At 38.4% G+C, this 10,598-nt stretch overlaps 1 long non-coding RNA gene across 1 annotated transcript; it reads right to left on the bottom strand.

Moving 5' to 3' along the window:
- Positions 1-297: 297 nt before the first annotated feature.
- Positions 298-2,466, bottom strand: LOC113757094. The gene is made up of 3 exons (XR_003466183.1): positions 2,346-2,466; positions 1,218-1,281; positions 298-401 (listed from the first exon to the last, which is right to left on the bottom strand). It is a non-coding gene; the product is annotated as an uncharacterized LOC113757094 (long non-coding RNA).
- Positions 2,467-10,598: the final 8,132 nt, after the last annotated feature.

Genomic DNA, 10,598 nt, shown 5'->3' with positions numbered 1-10,598 from the left:
TATGTCTAGGATACTCTACAAAGATCTGAAGCCTAAGCTCTGATACCAACTGTGACAGCCCCACCTCTCCCTAGGGCAAACCCCAGGGTATCAACGGACTGCCTGCCCAACTCTCGCCAGGACTCAGTCGTTCAAACTACTAATATCATCAATGAAACGAATGTAACATTTGACAAAGCAGGGGATTGAAACACTAACTCAAACATAATCACTAATTCAACAATTCAGCTTAGTACATATATCATCGTATGCCAACTTACCACGCTTCACTCAAAATTACATAATATAAATCACCCTTAAGAATTTAAGCTTACAAGTCTGCTTAAACGAAAGTTACAACCTCAAAACGCAAGAATGGCAAAATAAAGCTAAGAAAGCCCTCGATCAAATCCCTTCCCGATCTGTTAAGGAAAACAAAGGGAATGGAGTGAGCTAAAGCCCAGTGAGGTTCCAGGTAAACAAGTAAACACATAGCCACATAAAATCACAAAATAGCCAACTAAACACCGTACAGTAAAATAACAGTTCAATTCAAGGATACGGGTGGCTTTCAAAAGCCAAAGGTCCACTTGAGCTTGATCATAATTGCCTCCTGTTGACACTCCGTCAACACTTGTAACAGTATATAGGTCCGTAGAACACCACTTTCACCAGTCTCCATCCACCAAACAACCCCCCACCGGGCCCGCACTCCATAAACAGTAGTTTGGTAATACTCGAGTATACCAGGAATCCGAGTTTCCAATGCTCAAGGATTCCAATGAAACAGTATCAAGCCGAGGATTTTATCACTGGTGGTGCTGGACAACACAACAAGCAAGCACAGCGGCTATGCTTCACCAGGGACCTCCAAGCAAGATTCAATTTCCAGTGAACAGTAAACAGTCCTCAAGGTTTATCGGCCTTCTCGACCAAGCCCTTGCTGGCTCGATACAACCGACTCACCTATGAGGTTGGGTACCCGAACAGTAACAGTAGTTGGTGGAATGTCATCCACGCAACTTAAGCACAGTCATGTATAGCAATATCTCATTTCATGTTAATTCATTCAGTAAGTAGAGCCTCAGTGAAAAGAAAAAATAAGAAAGGTCGAGTGCGATAAAGTACACACTCGCCTCAATTTTAATTAAAACAGTTTTGGCTCAAACAATAACAATTCAATACTTTCAAGTACACGAATATTTCTCATAACAAGTAGCAGGTAGTGGAACACTCACCTGTCAAGCAAAAGTAATAATCGACGTCAAACGTCTCAGTTACGATCACCGTCGTTGCCCAAACCTAGGTCAACGAGTGAAAACATTAATAATTGGATTCGTTCCCTACTAAAGTATAGGTTCATTAAGAGGCCAAGTGAGTAGCTTAAGCTACTTAATCCGGCATGCAAATAGGGTCTAAACCACGGTGAAAGTTCATGGAAAACAAGTCTAGTATGTACATGAAAGTTTGGCAAAAGAAAAGTTTCACTACAGCTCAAAGGCTTCATTACGGGTTAAACTGTCTCGCCCGGCCAGCCTCGGGGAAACGGTCATTGCTCATTGTGGGAAAGTCAGAATTTGGTTCCGTCAGTTGCATTGGAAACTAGGTTCATAAGGCTAAATTTGTCTAGAAGAAACCATTTCCAAAATCCCAACATAAGTGGCTCAAAATTAAGAAACCAAATGAACTTTCTGGACTGTCTCGGATGAACAGTACTTCCCGGACAGCCAACTTTCCAGACTCGCCACGGATCGCTCGGGATGAACCAGAAAATGAGCTTTGTACCGTTTTAAAGCTCTAAGAGTCTACTTTCAAGTGCCATAAACGGCACTCAATTCTGATCAGTGAGTAACACGTTATGACCTTAACAAGATGGCTGGACAGAAAATTTCTGGACCTAGTCCAGTTTTCCTCCTTTGTTTATAACTCAAAATTTATTCAACCAAATTGGCTAATTTTTTTGTAGACAACCTCCACACACATAACCCAACATATAATACTCACATTTGTAGCCAAAATGTGCATGAAAATATCAAGGTAAAACCGGGCAGCAAGCTTAAAAAGTTTCGGTCAGCACACTTTAAAAAATTTCTAACTTCTACTCTTCTTGTTATTTTCATTCCTTGCACATAACAAGTATTAGATCCAACTAAATAGGGGTTTAAAACATATCAATACTTCATAAACACACATGAATAAGGGTTAGACATTTCATCAAACACTTGGTATGCATATTAGTAAACCTAACCATTACTTGATTAACTCAAGAAACTAACCCCAAATTCAACCATAACAAGTTGTTTTCACCATTTCAACCTCAAGTAGATGATATAACATCATAAACCCAAATTTTAAAGATTACATACCTTACTTACAAGTTGCTTTGGTCACCAAACAAACCACCACAATAGAAGCTTTAGGCTTGAAACAACCTCAAAGATTGAAGGAAATTTTCTCACAAACTCTAGATCTTTCTCTTTTGGTTTTTGTTCAAGATCAAACTAAGGTTGTCATAGCAAGAAGATGGAGTTTTCTTCCTTCCCTTGGAAGCCCTTAAGGTGGACGAAATTTTGGAGGAAAATGAAGCAAAGTTGGTTTAAAATTCCTCTAATCCTTTGGTCAAACAAGATACATGGCTAGGGTTTTGCCACATGGCTCCATTATTGTCCTAACCTTTCTTAACCTTTGACTAATGCCATTCTTACCTTTCCAAATGCACCAATAATTATTCAACACCTCTAATCTCTCACATAAAGTCTCTACCACTAATAAAAGAACACTTGGACAATTACAAGTGGTGAATTATTTACAACCTAGCTCAAGGAAATATTTTACTTCAAGTAAAATGAATTGAAATGAAATGCATGGAAATTATTATAACACATAGAAAATAATTTGTATGGGCATATATTAAATGGTCTAGATCTTATAATAAGGCATGTAAGTAAGAAAATTGTGTTTTAAAGTGAGGGTCAATACAAGGGATTTGTTGTAACACATTGTGAAATATAATGCCAGGGCATATAAGAGGTGGTTTAAATCTTGGTGCAAGGCATGTAGTTTGGGGAAATTGTATTTTAAAAATGAGGGTTCTCACACTCTCTCCCCCTTAAAGAATTTCGCCCTCGAGATTCTCAGCTTGATTACTGAGTAGTTCAAAATATTTTCGATGAATATCCTTTTTAACTCTCTCGAGTCTTGTGAGCGCATGCTTTAGTAAGACCAGCAATACAAAGCCATATTATGTAGGAATTGAAGCTACAAATCTTTATTTAGAACATGTTTCAATTTACAAGTTTCATAGTTGTATAACCTATCGAAATATAATACTAGCTTGTTCCCATCGAAGAATAATCCTTATGTCCTTACTAATCAATGTTGCAAAAGTCATTTAGAGCAGAAAAGTATCACTTATAGCCAAACGTTTAGAGAAAGTAGAAAAGACGTTCAAAATGCAAAGTTGTAAACTGTCCGACCTAAGGTGGTTTGAAGAACTCATTTTCCTTTCATTTAAGTCTCGTTTCTACTCATAAACCAACCTCAAAATAGTTTACCAACTCCAATCCTAAAGTTGGGAATGTAAGTAGGAATAATCCTAGGAAAAATAGAAATTTTTTTAGTTTTGCGTGATCTCATTTGAAAATCTTATCTCGAGCTTCTTATGTCCAAAACTTAAAAAACTTTATACCGTCGGAATATGGATTCAAATTGTTACAACTTTCTAGAAGGTACCATTGTAAGATCCAATCCACGAGTCGGTCAAATTCCAACCTAAAGTTGCTGCTTCACCCAGTAACAGACAGAACAGGTATACAGTTTCAGTCAACTTTGAAAAATCATAGATATTCATGGAAATTGAGAGATACTCTGAATCTAGTTTCAAACATAATAAAACTCAATTTTGACTTTTCTACATCAAGATATAACAAATTCTGTAAAACCTTCCAAGGTTCCCTGCGGAAAAAATTTTCAGCGGCACATCCTTTGTGTTTACTAACTTTTCCTAGCCCATTCAAGGCTTCATTCTTCCCATGAAATAGCTTCAACTCAAGCATATAAATATCAAGCCCACAACTCACTACATCAAGCATATAACCGTCTCTACTCAAGTTTAGCAAAATGAAACCCAAAGCTGAAATTCTTAATCACAAGCTTGAATTTTCTTTAGGCAAGTCATAACAAAGCTATCAGACCATGGTCAGTACTTAAGCATGACGTGTGGTAGAAAATTCACCATAAAACCATAAATTACCATAACACTAGTTCAACCCATGAAATTTTCCATAAAGCTGCCAAAAGTACTACCTTAATCCACTAGTTTTCCTATATTGGTAGTAGAGGAAAATTGCTAGCCAAAGTTACCTTGTAACCTCAAGAAAGATGGAAATCCAGGGCTTCTTCCTCAAAAATCGCTCCACCAATACCTTGAAATCTTTCTTAGTTAACATTTCCATGGAGTAACTTCAGATTCAAGTACAAAATTGAGGTTGGAGTTGGAGGTCTCTCTTTGGTTTCTCTTCTCTCTTGGTTCGGCCAAGTAAGAGGGAAGATGAAGACAATTCGGTCAAATTTTTGATTTAGTCAAGGTGAAAAATGTGACGCAAACCTTAATCTCGATAGAAAGAAGAGTTACAACATGGTTACTATTCTTGCTAGCTCTTTAACCCATACACTCTGTACATTAAATCATTTCTTCCTTTGAACAACAAATGGAAATCTTTCACTTAACTATAAAGACATAAATTAAAGCAAATAGAACTCATGGGCAAAGATCCAATTATGCCCAACCACTCACTAAGGGCTAACGTGACAAGGGATGTCTTGAGATGCTATTCAACTTGGCAAATGTACTGGTACAAACTTATTCTGTACCTCTTCTGGAACCCCTTCATATTTCCTTTCAATCGTATGTTCTGATGCAATAGTTCAATGTTCTCTAGGTATTTCGGTTCCCATCATCTTTCCCAGTACTCAGTTCATCTCTTTTGGAACTCTATTTCTTTTTTAATAACCTCTATTTTCTTATGCAGATCAGTCACATTTGTCATCTCACTAATTCACTTATCTCGATAGTAGCTTGCCAGTAAATCAAAGGAGCAAAGTAAGTAACTAATTACAATTGGAAACTCTAGTCATATAATTTTTAAATTCATTCTCCTCCGATCCTACCACAAGGAATTAAACGTAGCTATCCTCAAGTGAGATAGACAAGATAATAGAATACAGGTAGGCTAATAGCTCAGAATACAATGCCACTCATTCTTATTCGGGAATTTCAATACGAGAGCAACCCTAAAGCGTACTTTATGTGTCGGAACTTCTACCTCCTATCTCAATCTCTTGCATACAGGTATAGAATCCAATTCTTTTCTCAAATTCCCATGCATAATTCCAAAACTCACGATCTCGCCACGATCATAATCGAGTCAAGTCCATACTTAGACATTAGTGGATAGGTGTCAAGGAAGCATAGGAAAGAATGTCACAAGAGGAGTAGAAATATCCATATAGTTGTAATCAAACCGCCCCACATTCGAAATAAACACTTATCATGTCTTCACAGTCATGGGTGAAGGAAACAGATCTTCAGTGCAAATTTCTCGACGTACAGTATAATCCACCATCTATAGAAACCCTGTCAGACTATTTTGAGATTAGTCCATGATAGCTTCCGAGATTTATTCCCTCAATCAGTCCAATAACTAGGTCAAATATTAGGATCTTTCGCGCCTTGACTTTTGCCATTAAAACTTGTCTCAAGTGCAATCAAGATACAGACCCTTATTCTAGGGCTCTCCACTTTTTGGTACTCAAGTACAAGAATCCACAATAAGGTAATTCACAACTCGAGCCGGCCGGTCCTAAGAGTAAATCACCCATATTACAGATTCCTACCCGACGTACATATCTATTCCTCCCAAGTATCCTGATAAAGGGTTTACGCTTATAACATTCATGATTCATAGCTTACGCCCAAAAAGAGCACCTAGTCCTTTCCACTGACTCACATAATCGAAACAATAACACCACTTGGCCCCAAGCTCACTTCGCGCAGAGACCACGCGAAGCAGTAAAATATCTTCCATTCTTTCAAACCAGTTCTCGGCAATTTCGGGATCTAGTTATCCAAGAAATTTAGGAGGTGTGAACTTTTGGAACTGATTTAGGACTCTATCTTCACTTACTTCAAGGTTCCTTTACTAGTTACCCGGTGTTTGACCTTGTTGGTCAACTGAATGGCCAGTAAACAGTAGATCCGTCATACGATTGATAGCTGTAGCTACCTGGTCCCCTACTCCACCTCCGGGTCCCTGGTTCTAATTGACTACAAACCTTTATTCCTCTTCTTGGTCCTGGACCTATTCTCCTTTATTACTCACTGGTCTAGGGTCCAAGTATTTTAACCAATGGGTAAGTACGTGTTGGTACATGATAGATGATTATTCCTTTTCAAAAGTCAAATAAAATGAAATCGGAGTCACAATAAGCGAGTGAAAATATAAAGCAATTAAATGCCAATGTCGTAATAAAGTCGAGGTCAAAGTCACCGTAACAGTCACAGGCCAATTCACAGTCACAGTCAAAGTCAAAGTATTATACATTCCAAGGCTCATAGTAGTTGTTTGTAAGATAACTAGACCAAAAGTATCAGGTACGAGACTCACAGATACAAATACAGTCATACAGTCATATCAAGGAAAAATCCAGTGCAAGTAGTCAAAAGAAAATTGTACAACCACCGAGTCACCACATCCCTTATCCTTTCTATGTATAGTAGTCAAAATCATCCAAAGTAGTAGCCTAGAGGTGTAGGCTTAGTTTGATGCGGGACTAGCTGACCCTCCTCCGGTCTAGGCAAGGTCAACACTTGCCTCGTCTCCAATGTTAGAGACTTCACCACTTAAGTCTACTGAAGTCCCCAAACAGGTCATCACAAACATTCAGGTTTGACTCGACTCTATTCCTCACTTTTATTGCCCCCTAAACGCGTTCCTGAGCTTCTCCAAGTTACATACAAAGATTTACCAATCCTTTGATGGCCTTCAACCATATCATACCTGTGCTCCTTAATTCGATCGGCTTGCATTTCACATAGTTTTTCTAGTACTTCGCTTCAAATCCAAGCCTAGTATTTGTCCCTTGCTAGGGACTTTCCGCTCTTTCACTACGGCCAGAACTATTTCATTAGGATAAAGTGTAAACTATGCCGAACACTCGCAATGCCCATAGCGTCACATGGGCTCCATAAGCTCTAGCTCCTCCAGGCCTGGTCTGGTATCTAATCATCGGTAGGTACTCATAGGGCATCTCGCCAACCGATCTATCGCTAGGGCCACACGATTCGGCCATCCTACACAAAGTGTAGATAAACATAACCACTCTTAAGGGGAAATAATCACATATAATTCTCAAGTCAAAAATACCTAACTCATCTAGGCCAATTCAACCCTAGGCTGTAATTTTTATCCCTTTCATTGGTCACTTAACTTTGAAACCAATCCAACAATCCAGCATCCCAAACGTTGAAGTCTAGGATATACTACAAGGATCTGAAGCCTAGGCTCTGATACCAACTGTGACAGCCCCACCTCTCCCTAGGGCAAACCCTAGGGTATCAGCGGACTGCCTGCCCAGCTCTCGCCAGGACTCAGTCGTTCAAAGTACTAATATCATCAATGAAACGAATGTAACATTTGACAATGCAGGGGACTGAAACCCTAACTCAAACATAAACACTAATCCAACAATTCAGCTTAGTACATATATCATCGCATGCCAACTTACCACGTTTCACTCAAAATTACATAATACAAATCATCCTTAAGAATTTAAGCTTACAAGTCTGCTTAAACGAAAGTTACAACCTCAAAACGCAAGAACGGCAAAATAAAGCTAAGAAAGCCCTCGATCAAATCCTTTTCCGATCTGTTAAGGAAAACAAAGGGAACGGGGTGAGCTAAAGCCCAGTGAGGTTCCAGGTAAAACAAGTAAACACATAGCCACATAAAATCACAAAATAGCCAACTAAACACCGTACAGTAAAATAACAATTTAATCACAGTTCAATTCAAGGATACGGGTGGCTTTCAAAAGTCAAAGGTCCACTTGAGCTTGATCATAATTGCCTCCTGTTGACACTCCGTCAACACTTGTAACAGTATATAGGTCCGTAGAACACCACTTTCACCAGTCTCCGTCCACCAAACAACCCCCCACCGGGCCCGCACTCCATAAACAGTAGTTTGGTAATACTCGAGTATACCAGGAATCCGAGTTTCCAATGCTCAAAGATTCCAATGAAACAGTATCAAGCCAAGGATTTTATCACTGGTGGTGCTGGACAACACAACAAGCAAGCACAACGGCTATGCTTCACCAGGGACCTCCAAGCAAGATTCAATTTCCAGTGAACAGTAAACAGTCCTCAAGGTTTATCGGCCTTCTCGACCAAGTCCTTGCTGGCTCGATACAACCGACTCACCTATGAGGTTGGGTACCCAAACAGTAACAGTAGTTGGTGGAATGTCATCCACGCAACTTAAGCACAGTCATGTATAGTAATATCTCATTTCACGTTAATTCATTCAGTAAGTAGAGCCTCAGTGAAAAGAAAAAAAACAAGGAAGGTCGAATTGCGATAAAGTACACACTCGCCTCAATTTTAATTAAAACAGTGTTTGGCTCAAACAATAACAATTCAATACTTTCAAGTACACAAATATTTCACATAACAAGTAGCAGGTAGTGGAACACTCACCTGTCAAGAAAAAGTAATAATCGACGTCAAACGTCTCAGTTACGATCACCGTCGTTGCCCAAACCTAGGTCAACGAGTGAAAACATTAATAATTGGATTCGTTCCCTACTGAAGTATAGGTTCATTAAGAGGCCAAGTGAGTAGCTTAAGCTACTTAATCCGGCATGCAAATAGGGTCTAAACCATGGTGAAAGTTCATGGAAAACAAGTCTAGTATGTACATGAAAGTTTGGCAAAAGAAAAGTTTCACTAAAGCTCAAAGGCTTCATTACGGGTTAAACTGTCTTGCCCGGCCAGCCTCGGGAAAATGGTCATTGCTCATTGTGGAAAAGTCGGAATTAGGTTCCGTCAATTGTATTGGAAACTAGGTTCATAAGGATAAATTTGTCTGGAAGAAACCATTTCCAAAATCCCAACATAAGTGGCTCAAAATTAAGAAACCAAATGAACTTTCTGGACTGTCTCTGATGAACAGTACCGCCGGGACAGCCAAATTTCCAGACTCGCCACGGATCGCTCAGGATGAACCAGAAAATGAGCTTTGTACCGTTTTAAAGCTCTAAGAGTCTACTTTCAATTGCCACAAATGGCACTCAATTCCGATCAGTGAGTAACACGTTATGACCTTAACAAGATTGCTGGACAGAAAATTTCTGGACCTAGTCCAGTTTTCCTCCTTTGTTTATAACTCAAAATTTATTCCACCAAATTGGCTAATTTTTTTGTAGACAACCTCCACACACATAACCCAACATATAACACTCACATTTGTAGCCAAAATGTGCATGAAAATATCAAGGAAAAACCAGGCAGCAAGCTTTAAAAGTTTCGGTCAGCACACTTTAAAAATTTCTAACTTCTACTCTTCTTGTTATTTTCATTCCTTGCACATAACAAGTATTAGATCCAACTAAATAGGAGTTTAAAACATATCAATACTTCATAAACACACATGAATAAGGGTTAGACATTTCATCAAACACTTGGTATGCATATTAGTAAACCTAACCATTACTTGATTAACTCAAGAAACTAACCCCAAATTCAACCCTAACAAGTTGTTTTTCACCATTTCAACCTCAAGTAGATGATATAACATCATAAACCCAAATTTTAAAGATTACATACCTTACTTACAAGTTGCTTTGGTCACCAAACAAACCACCACAATAGAAGCTTTAGGCTTGGAACAACCACAAGGATTGGAGGAATGTTTCTCACTAACTCTAGATCTTTCTCTTTTGATTTTTCTCTCAAGCTTACACTAGGTTTAGAAAGCTTTAAAATGGAGTTTCTCTCCTTCTCTTGGAAGCTAAGAAGGGCACGCAATTATGGTGGAGGAATGGAGCAAATATTGGTTTAAAATTCATCTAATCTTTGGTCAAACAAAATGCATGACTAGGGTTTTGCCACTTGGCCCAATTCTTGTCCACAACTTCTCTTAATTCTTTGACTAATGATGTTTTAACCCTTCCAAAAGTACCAATACCTAGTTAACACCTCTAATATCTGATATAAAGTCTCTACCACTAATAAAAGAACACTTGGACAATTACAAGTGGTGAATTATTTACAACCTAGCTCAAGGAAATATTTTACTTCAAGTAAAATGAATTGAAATGAAATGCATGGAAATTATTATAATACATAGGAAATATATTGTAAGGGCATATATTAAATGGTCTAGATCTTATAATAAGGCATGTAAATAAGAAAATTGTGTTTTAAAATGTGGGTCAATACAAGGGATTTGTTGTAACACATTGTAAAATATAATGCTAGGGCATATAAGAGGTGGTTTAAATCTTGGTGCAAGGCATGTAGTTTGGGGAAATTGTATTGTAAAAATGAGGGTTCTCAC

The sequence above is a fragment of the Coffea eugenioides genome, unplaced genomic scaffold (assembly GCF_003713205.1).
Source record: "Coffea eugenioides isolate CCC68of unplaced genomic scaffold, Ceug_1.0 ScVebR1_272;HRSCAF=917, whole genome shotgun sequence".
Lineage (NCBI taxonomy): Eukaryota > Viridiplantae > Streptophyta > Magnoliopsida > Gentianales > Rubiaceae > Coffea > Coffea eugenioides.
This window is presented reverse-complemented; position numbering and strand designations above follow the sequence as displayed.